The sequence below is a fragment of the Aquila chrysaetos genome, chromosome 4 (genome assembly GCF_900496995.4).
Source record: "Aquila chrysaetos chrysaetos chromosome 4, bAquChr1.4, whole genome shotgun sequence".
Taxonomy (NCBI): Eukaryota; Metazoa; Chordata; class Aves; order Accipitriformes; family Accipitridae; genus Aquila; species Aquila chrysaetos.
This window is the reverse complement of record NC_044007.1, coordinates 34,660,486-34,671,294: the sequence shown is the minus strand read 5'-3', so window position 1 is coordinate 34,671,294 and position 10,809 is coordinate 34,660,486.

Below are 10,809 nucleotides of genomic sequence, written 5' to 3'. Positions count from 1 at the left end.
CTTATGCTAGATTTACACTGAATTTCTTGTGGCTGAGTCAGAGAAGGCTTGTGACAAAATTTGCCACTTGTCCATACTGTTTGCCTGTATGGGAACCCTTTTAAAACAGCTCTGGCTTGTATTTCCTGGGGCAAAACTGGGGGAATCTGGAGGGTAGAATTCACTTCAAGAGCCCTCCACATACTCTGGCTGGTCGGTCCTCCCCTGTGTATCCCATCCATTTTTTTTGCTATTATCAATATGACTGATATCAGCCAGATAAAATAGTCTGAGTAAAGGAAGGAAGGGAGTTATTCTTGTGTTTCTGTCTTCTGTGACATTGCCTGCTTCTACAGCATGCCCTGGAAAGACAAATGGAATTTGTAGGAAGCCTGAGCTTAGGCTTTTAGGCTGCTAAAAAGCCAATGCAGTTGCAAACAGGCTGCTGGGTATAGTGCAGATGTAGCCTACTGATGTATGTCAGGGTGTGAATATAGAGCATTTAGGGCCTCATTTCATTTTGGGTGGGCTGAGGCTTGTTGAATTGTAATAACTTACGTAAGTGCAACATCATTTCAGATTGGAAGTTTAGTTTGGTTCATGATGCTGATCCCATTCTTACAAGCAATACTTGAAACTGGTAGTTTTCATTTGTTGGTTCTTGCAAATTTTATCCTTTGATTTCTGATATCTGGCAGTTGCCTTAAAATTTTGCTTGCTGGAGTTATGTGAATTTGAAAAATTCAGAGTTCATTTAATGAAAAAAGTTGTGACAAGAAGACATTGCAATAAAGATCTGCCCTTTGGGATATGTATAAAGGATAAAAATCTAACAGATGTTGAAGATCAATCTGCCCATCGAGGGTATAATTTTTCTTTTCTTACACTGATGAGTTTCGACAGAGTACTGATTTTCACAAGAGTGAGCAGGGTAAATTAGGTCCTAGAAGTTCAACTAGAGAGTCCTCCTTTATAACATATGTTTGCATTCATTACTCATAATATGTCTATTATGATTTAATGGGTTGCCTTGTTTTTTCATATTGGTGATGAAAATAAGTATAGGAAAAGCCCCTACATTTCACATTAGTGAGAGAAGCCTTATGGAACCCTAGATGGAGCAGAGCCATACTGCACTCTACACATTTTGAACAATAAGACAACCCACAGAAAGCTCACAATCTAGGATTTAAAAATTAAGTAGCCATATAAAAAAAGAAACAGGTATGGATCTTTCTAATAGCTCTTAGGATCCTTTTCAAGAATCCCTTATAATTTGCTTTTAATGTAGAGCTACGTGAACATTTCCAGCATTTTCATGCAAGTATATAGTTGAATAATTGTTCATCTCTTAGAAACAAAAATTGTCCTGCTTGAGAAACAAGTAGGAGCTCATGATCAATTCTGAACTAGAATTTACTTCTTTTCCTTTCCATCACTGACTATAGTCCCATGCCAACATTTGCTTTTTCTAAAAAGTCATCACCCACAGAGTCTATTGTCCACATCTTATTATTCAACACACTACATATGTGGAGGCTCCTGAAGGGGTAGTTTAAATTGTGTATGATTATTTCTATCCCCATAGGCAGTGTTTGCTTTTTATTCAGATGTATAAGCAATCCAATTTAATTTTGATTTTGCCGTTGCCAGGCTCAGTGAAAATAGAATCAAAACTACAAAGTTTGTATAGACAGCAAAAATAGCCTTGTTAATATAAGAGGTAAAAGCAAATAGGCATATTTGAATGTAGGCAAAATCATTTGTCAGTATAGCAAGATGAATCTCTAATAATGTTTGAGGAAAAAAAAAAGTATGGTTGCCTTTATAATAAACTCTATAAAAATCTCAAATTTTATATAGAACAAAAAGAAATCTGCAGTTGCACTATAAACTACTGGTTGCTATTGAAAAAAAAAAAGGTTTGAAATCAAAATAGCAGTTTGATTGGAACTTGTCTGAACAAAGTTTTATGGGCTACAACATTACATATATATTGATGTATTTGAACTACTAATATCTCAGTATAATACTCCCGCCCTTATCCAAGAAAGAGATTCACGTTTTTGGCATAATTCAAATTACCTTCAATAACTTTAAAAACAATACCTTGAAAGATGCTTGGACAGAAATAAGTATGCCCATCAGGTGTGCCATTTGAAGACACACCTTCTCTTATATTAGCGTAACTCCCCCAGTTAGAAAAGACATCCTACACTGGTAGTGGATAAAAAGGCTGTCACTGGTATTCACCAGCCCCTTCTATCTAATCAGTTGGAGTTTATTGACATCTGGACTTTTAGACTGTTGGGCAGCCTGCTGGCCTGACGGTGTTATCAGGTTGGGCATTGTAACAGTGTGGTTACAAAACTTCTTGTGCCATGCCAGCTTTTATCCTGTATGATCAGAGCATAGGTGCAATGATCTCAAAGCTGTCTACAAAAAGACCACAGCTGTGTGATGGTGCCCTAAAGGCTACAGTAAGACGGAGGACCATGAAAAGGCAACAAGCTGATGGATAGCTGCAGCAGTTTCAAAATGCATCAGTTTTAAAGCTGAATTAAATATTTTTCTGCCACAAGAAAGTTTTTATTAAAGATTACTCAGTAAAAATGAGTGCAGTGCCTTTGGAGATTGACTTTTCCCATTCTGTCTGCTATGGCTTCTTGTGGTGGGTTGACCCTGGCTGGGTGCCAGGTGCCCACCAAAGCCGCTCTATCACTCCCCCTTCTTAGCTGGACAGGGGGGAGAAAATATAACAAAAGGCTCGTGGGTCAAGATAAGGACAGTTTAATAAAATGAAAGCAAAGGTCGCGCGCGAAAGCAAAGAAAACAAATGATATTATTCTCTACTTCCCATCAGCAGGCGATGTCTGGCCACTTCCTGGGAAGCAGGGCTTCAGTACGCGTGGTGGTTGCTCGGGAAGACAAAAAATGCCTTCCCTTCCGCCTCCCTTTACTTAGCTTTTATATCTGGGCTGACGTCATATGGTATGGAATATCTGTTTGGTTAGTTTAGGTCAGCTGTCCTGGTTATGTCCCCTCCCAAGATCTTGCCCTGCCCCAGCCTGCCATTGAGGGAGGGGGCAAAAATGTTGGGGAGACAGCCTTGATGCTGTGCCAGTGCTGCTCAGCAGTAGCCAAAACACTGGTGTGTTATCAACACCTCTCTAGCTACTAATGCAGAGCACAGTTCTATGAGGGCTGCTATGGGGACTATTAACTCCATCTCAGCCAGACCCAATACAATCTCCACCCCTTATTCCATACCATTTGCGTCATGCTCAGGTCCCACATAATTTAATACAGATGTCTTCTAACCATGCCATTGTATTTAATTCTCATTACTGAAATCCCTTCTTACCAACACTTACAACTGTAACTACATACTTAAACCACTTTTATACCCAACATACAGATTTATACATTCTTATTAATTACTATCCCCTGTCCTTTAAGAGATAGATCTTCCACTCCTCCAGATGTTCACACACAGGTTATGACTTGGGCCCCATCCATCAAGATGAGTGGTCAGGGCAGGAGAAGCAGTATGTTCGATCGTTGGGCACCAACACCGGCTTGGTTTGGGCCACCGATGCACTTGTCTGGTTCCTTGCGAAGTTCACTCCTTTGCAGTTCAGGTCATTCCTGCTACATTACTTCCTACAACATACAACTTACATCACAGATTATTTTTCCCTCAAGGTTAAATGTCCTTGAGGCACACATTGGGTCTCCCCATCCTTCCGCATTACCCACCAAGTACACCCAGGTCCCTGAGCAAAGACAATCCCACGAATGGGCCCATGGGAGGAGAAATCCACACTGCCTTCCCCAGCCACTTCCCCATGTGCACTACAGGGACCTTATCTCCTCCCACAGTATGTAGGGGTTTTGTTTGGGCAGGACCAGGACGGTTAGCAGATCCTCTGGTGTTAACTAGCCAAGTGGCTTCTGCTAAATTTGTATCCCAGCGCTTCCATGTCCCATTGCCTAGCGCTCTCAACATAGTCTTCAACAGTCCATTATATCTCTCAATTTTTCCAGATGCTTGCGGGTGATAGGGGATGTGGTACACCCACTCAATGCCATGTTTCTTTGCCCAGGAGCTTATGAGGTTATTTCGGAAATGAGTCCCATTGTCTGATTCAATTCTTTCTGGGGTACCATGTCGCCATAAAATTTGCCTTTCGAGGCCTAAGATGGTATTTCGGGCAGTGGCATGGTTTACAGGGTACGTTTCTAGCCAACCAGTAGTTGCTTCCACCATCGTGAGTATGTAGCGCTTGCCTTGGCGTGTTCGTGGCAGTGGTCCAATGTAGTCAATTTGCCAGGCCTCGCCATATCGAAAACCCAGCCAGCGCCCTCTGTTCCAGGGAGACTTTACTCTGGTGGCTCGTTTGATTGCAGCACATGTTTCACATTCATGAGTGACCTGTGTGATGGCTTCCATGGTCAGGTCCACCCCTCGATCACGAGCCCACCTATATGTTGCATCTCTCCCTAGATGTCCCGATGTCTCATGGGCCCATCGAGCTACAAATAGCTCACCCTTACGCTCCCAGTCCAGGTCCACCTGAGCTACTTCTATTTTGGCAGCCTTGTCTACCTGTTCATTATTTCGATGTTCTTCAGTGGCACGGCTTTTGGGCATGTGAGCATCTACATGACGTACCTTTAAAGTCATGTGTTCTACACGGGCAGCAATGTCCTGCCACAATGCTGCTGCCCAGATGGGTTTACCCCTGCGTTGCCAATTGGTCTTCTTCCATTGCTGTAGCCACCCCCATAGGGCATTAGCCACCATCCAAGAGTCGGTATAGAGGTAGAGTACTGGCCACTTTTCTCGTTCAGCAATGTCTAGGGCTAGTTGGATGGCTTTCACTTCTGCAAACTGACTTGACTCGCCTTCTCCTTCAGTGGCCTCAACGACTTGTCGTGTGGGACTCCACACAGCAGCTTTCCACTTTCGATGGTTCCCTACCACACGACAGGATCCATCAGTAAACAAAGCATAACGCCTTTCGTTTTCTGATAACTCATTATATGGTGGTGCCTCTTGGGCACGAGGTACCTCCTCAGGCGTTGCTCCAAAATCTCTGCCTTCTGGCCAGTCCATGATCTCTTCCAGAATTCCTGGGCGGTTAGATTTTCCCAGTCGAGCCCGTTGCGTAATCAATGCTATCCACTTACTCCATGTAGCGCTGGTTGCATGATGTGCAGAGGGGATGTTTCCTTTGAACATCCAGTGTAGCACAGGCAATCGTGGTGCCAAGAGGAGATATGCTTCTGTACCAACAACTTCGGAAGCGGCTTGAACCCCCTCGTATGCTGCTAGTATTTCTTTTTCAGTCGGGGTGTAGTGGGCTTCTGATCCTCGGTACCCCCGGCTCCAAAACCCTAATGGTCGACCTCGGGTTTCTCCTGGAGTTTTCTGCCAGAGGCTCCAGTTGAGACCATGCTCCCCAGCTGCAGTGTAGAGTACATTTTGTACATCTGGTCCTGTCCGGACAGGCCCAAGAGCTACTGCACGAGCTATTTCCTGTCTGATATGCTCAAAGGCTTGTTGTTGTTCAGGGCCCCATTCAAAATAGTTCTTTTTCCGCGTTACTCGATAGAGAGGGCTCACAAGCTGACTATAACCTGGAATATGCATTCTCCAGAACCCCACAAGGCCTAGGAAAGCTTGTGTTTCCTTCTTGTTAGCTGGTGGAGACATAGTTGCTATCTTGTTGACCACATCCATAGGGACATGACGGCGTCCATCCTGCCATTTTATTCCCAAGAACTGAATCTCCTGTGCAGGTCCCTTGACCTTGCTTTTCTTTATGGCGAAACCAGCTTTCAGAAGAATCTGAATTATTCTTTTTCCCTTCTCAAACATTTCTTCTGCCTCGTTGCCCCACACGATGATGTCATCTATGTATTGTAAATGTTCAGGGGCATCGCCTTGTTCCAGTGCCGTTTGGATTAATCCGTGACAAATGGTAGGGCTGTGCTTCCACCCCTGGGGCAGTCGATTCCAGGTGTATTGGACACCTCTCCACGTGAAAGCAAACTGTGGCCTGCACTCTGCTGCCAAAGGAATGGAGAAAAATGCATTGGCAATATCAATTGTAGCATACCACGTGGCTGCCTTTGATGCCAGTTCATATTGGAGCTCTAACATGTCTGGCACAGCAGCACTCAGTGGCGGTGTCACTTCATTCAGGCCGCGATAATCTACTGTTAACCTCCACCCTCCATCAGACTTTTGCACTGGCCATATAGGACTATTAAAAGGTGAATGAGTCTTGCTGATGACTCCTTGGCTCTCTAGTTGATGAATCAGCTCATGGATGGGAGCCAGGGAGTCTCGGTTTGTCCGATATTGCCGGCGGTGCACCGTCCTGGTAGCGATTGGCACCTGCTGTTCTTCAACTCGCAGCAATCCCACAATGAAGGGATCTTCCGAGAGGCCAGGCAGGGTAGATAGCTGTTTGATCTTCTCTGTGTTTACAGTGGCTACACCAAAAGCCCATCGGTACCCCTTTGGGTCCTTGAAGTACCCTCTCTTGAGGTAGTCTATGCCAAGGATACAAGGGGCCTCTGGGCCGGTCACAATGGGGTGCTTTTCCCACTTGTCCCCTGTCAAGCTCACTTCAGCCTCCAATACAGTCAATTCTTGGCATCCCCCTGTCACTCCAGAGATCCAGATGGGTTCTGTGCCCCTGTACCCTGATGGCACCAGCGTACACTGTGCACCAGTGTCTACCAAAGCCTTATACTTCTGTGGGTCTGATGTGCCAGGCCATCGAATCCACACAGTCCAGTATATCCGGTCATCCCTTTCCTCCTCCTGGCCGAAGGCAGGGACCCTCTATTGCTGTTCCTCATCAGAGTATTCACTGTCTGACCCTTGCGGTGCCAGACCAGAAGTCCCCTCACTAGAATCAAGGGAGGTGGTTTCAGTTCTTTTATGCCTGGAGGATCGCTGATTGCTTTCTTGGGCCTCTACAGCAACAACACTGACAGCCTTCTTCTTGGGTGACCCCTTCTTAACAGCTGTCTTCCCTCTCAGTTCACGTACGCGGGCTTCCAACTTAAAGGTGGGTTCACCATCCCACTTCCTCATGTCCTCCCCTTGGTCACGCAGGAAGAACCAGAGCATACCACGTGGCATACGCCCTGGGCTCCCTTTCCCTCTGACCGGAGCAGGAGAGGACTGATTTCTTGGAGCATCCCTAACAGCCAAGGCACTGTCCTGTAGGGATGAGGAGACACAGAGATTTTCTTCAAAGTTTTGGAGCCAAGATGACACTTTCTCCACAGTTGGTGTTTCCATATCTGGGCAATACATTGCTGCCAAGCTGTTAGAATACGACGCTGGGGCACCTTGAATCACCTTTCTCCACATGGCCCGTGTGCACAGGACATCCTCTGGATCTTTTGAGACTTCCTCATCATCTAGATCACTGTAGATGACTTCCACCACTGCTAACTCTCTCAGGTACTGGATGCCTTCATCTGCGGTAGTCCACTTTTCTGAGGAATTCACAAGATCTTCCTTGAATGGATATCTTGCCCTCACACTTGAGAGGAGCCGGCTCCAGAGACTGCAAATTGCTCCTTCTTTTCCAATTCCTCTTTCAATTCCCCGGTTTCTAGCGAGGGATCCCAGCTGTTGGGCTTCCTTGCCTTCCAGTAGCTGACTGTCGGCCCCATTATCCCAGCATCGGAGCAGCCAAGCAGGGATCCGCTCACCTGGCTGGCGGCTGTAGTCTTTCCGCAAGTCCCGAAGTTCTGAGGACGTCAGGGACCGGGTAGTTTCCGCTTCCTGTTTAAGTTCCTTCACTCCTTCCTCCAATTTCTTTATTGAAGGACCAGGTTCTAAATTAAGGCTTTCCTCTTCTTCTTCTTCCCTTACTAATCGATGGTATGGACCTGTTGATCTCCTTATCCATTGTTTCCTTTTCACTACTGGGGCAATTACTGTGGTGGTTGTTGTTGTTTGGGTCCCTATCTCAAGCATGGTGTCCTCAGATGCAGTCTGGGTCCCTGCCTCAACCATGGTCCTCTGAGAGTGTTGAACTATGGCTCGGTAGGCATAGGCCAAGCCCCAGTACAGTGCGAGAAGCTGCTGGTTTTCATTGGGATAGGCAAGGCACCCTTCTATCAGGTGGCGCGCCAGTTTGCCAGGGTTACTTGCCTGTTCAGGTGTAAAGTCCCAGATTATGGGAGGTGATAACCATCCTAGGAATCTGCCCAAATCCTTCCATATACCCTGCCACCCAGGGACCGGTCGCTTGAGGGCACATTTCAGTATTGCCTCACCCGAAACTTGTCTTCTCTTATACCAGGATGAGACCAGATTCCACAATACCCATAATACACCACCAGTATTAATTATTAGTATTGAACAACTCACATAAGGGTGAACAAGGACCTCAGGAGCGTGCATAATAAAACCATTCACATCAATGCCTGGTAGGGAGAGGGAGATGTGTTCCCTCATCTCCTCCACAAGATAGCTTCCACAATACAGCAAAGCCATCAGTGCCAGGACAAAGCACATAGATATTATTTGTATTAGCATGTTCCCGAGTTCCTTCATTCTCCCCACAAGATAGCTCCTGCAGCACAAAAAAACCATCAGTGCCAAGGCAAAGCACACAGCCATTATTTGCATTACCATGTTCCCAAACTCAGCAAGATAGAGATAAGCAAGCAGCCAACAAGCTCCGTGACCTGCACAGGAGCTTGCCACTTAATAACTAGCTAAGGCACGCTTAATGCAAAACTGCCGTTGTCGTGCCCCACGTTGGGCGCCAAAAAGGACTGTGGTGGGTTGACCCTGGCTGGGTGCCAGGTGCCCACCAAAGCCGCTCTATCACTCCCCCTTCTTAGCTGGACAGGGGGGAGAAAATATAACAAAAGGCTCGTGGGTCAAGATAAGGACAGTTTAATAAAATGAAAGCAAAGGTCGCGCGCGAAAGCAAAGAAAACAAATGATATTATTCTCTACTTCCCATCAGCAGGCGATGTCTGGCCACTTCCTGGGAAGCAGGGCTTCAGTACGCGTGGTGGTTGCTCGGGAAGACAAAAAATGCCTTCCCTTCCGCCTCCCTTTACTTAGCTTTTATATCTGGGCTGACGTCATATGGTATGGAATATCTGTTTGGTTAGTTTAGGTCAGCTGTCCTGGTTATGTCCCCTCCCAAGATCTTGCCCTGCCCCAGCCTGCCATTGAGGGAGGGGGCAAAAATGTTGGGGAGACAGCCTTGATGCTGTGCCAGTGCTGCTCAGCAGTAGCCAAAACACTGGTGTGTTATCAACACCTCTCTAGCTACTAATGCAGAGCACAGTTCTATGAGGGCTGCTATGGGGACTATTAACTCCATCTCAGCCAGACCCAATACACTTCTACAAAATGTTATTTTACAACAAAGTCCCTTGAAAAGTCTTTTTGTTCTGAAACTGAACTAAATATGTCATTCAAATTTACATATACTTCATGTAAGACTAAGAAAATAGTTCCATATATAAAGTTACACTTCTTTCCTTCCTTTCTCTCTTCTTCATTCTGCCTATGCTCTAGCCTCACAGGACTTACGACAGTAAAAATAGGATACATATCATGAGAAAAGTTTGTTTTGCAGAATGCATTATGCCATGAGAGATGCAATTACTTATTTGAATGTAAAAACATTAAGTATTACACTGGGTTGCTCTTCAGGAGAACCAATTACTGTCAATGTCATGTTCAGCTAGCAGAAGTTTTATTTTTTAAATGCTCATTGAGTCCTCCCTCAATGTAAAGTTTTTCTTCTTAGTAAAGTTACTCAAAAAATAATTTTATCCTTTATGTTCTGGTCTTTAAAACAAAAGAAAACAAACCCCTCTAATCCTTATGAAAGTTCCATAAAAGGAGCTATCAAATGACACTGAAGTAAATAGGAGACAAATTAGACACTTAACTAATAGTTTTTCTTTTCCCCTCTTTGGTAGTTTATCTATAACATACCCTATATAGATCTAAGGTTGGACAGTGTCCATTAAGCAGGCATCCAGTTGTGTTCAGCACTATTGCTCTGCATTTCCTAACAAGCCAGCTACTGAAAAATCATTGAAATTCCTGTCAGATCCATAGCCCTTTACAGACATGGGGCTGTACACTAAGCATTTAACATGATCTTCTGGAAAGAAGAGTCAATAATATTGTCACATACATTCATTTTGTTATAGTAGGGTCGGGTATCACGCATGAAACACATAATTAAGAACCATTTTTCATGAGTAAATCTCCTTGCAGTCTAGCAAATAAGAAGCACACTTAGTGATTACTGTGTTCAGTGCCCGTTTCAGAGAACTTTGAGAGACAAATTCCAAGCATGCAATACCTGTCAGTAAGACCTGTTTGTGATACAAGTTTATTAGAAGTCATGAACAGGCTTTTTATTTAATGGATGACATCTTTGGGAGTTAGTTAATAGTACAGCAGTTACTGCATTTAGTTCAAATATTTTTGAGTGGTCCAGGGTGGCAGTCACATTACTAAATTGGTCCTTTAAACAGTGATGTGAATACTTGGGGTGGGGGCAGTTCTGGGGTGTTGATTCCCCTGAGAGGTTTTAGTGGTGAGTTAGCACTAGTTAATGAAAATGCACTAGCTGAGGAGCTGATCCTTGCTTTTGATCAAGACACTGACACCAGTTTAAACTCCTAAGGAAAGATACAGTATCTTACATTTTCTAAGGGAATTGTCTAAAATGAGGTATTTGAATCCATACTTGGGCAACTGACTGATTAACTCAACATTCACAGCTGTTGAGCACTGCGAGTTCTTTGTGA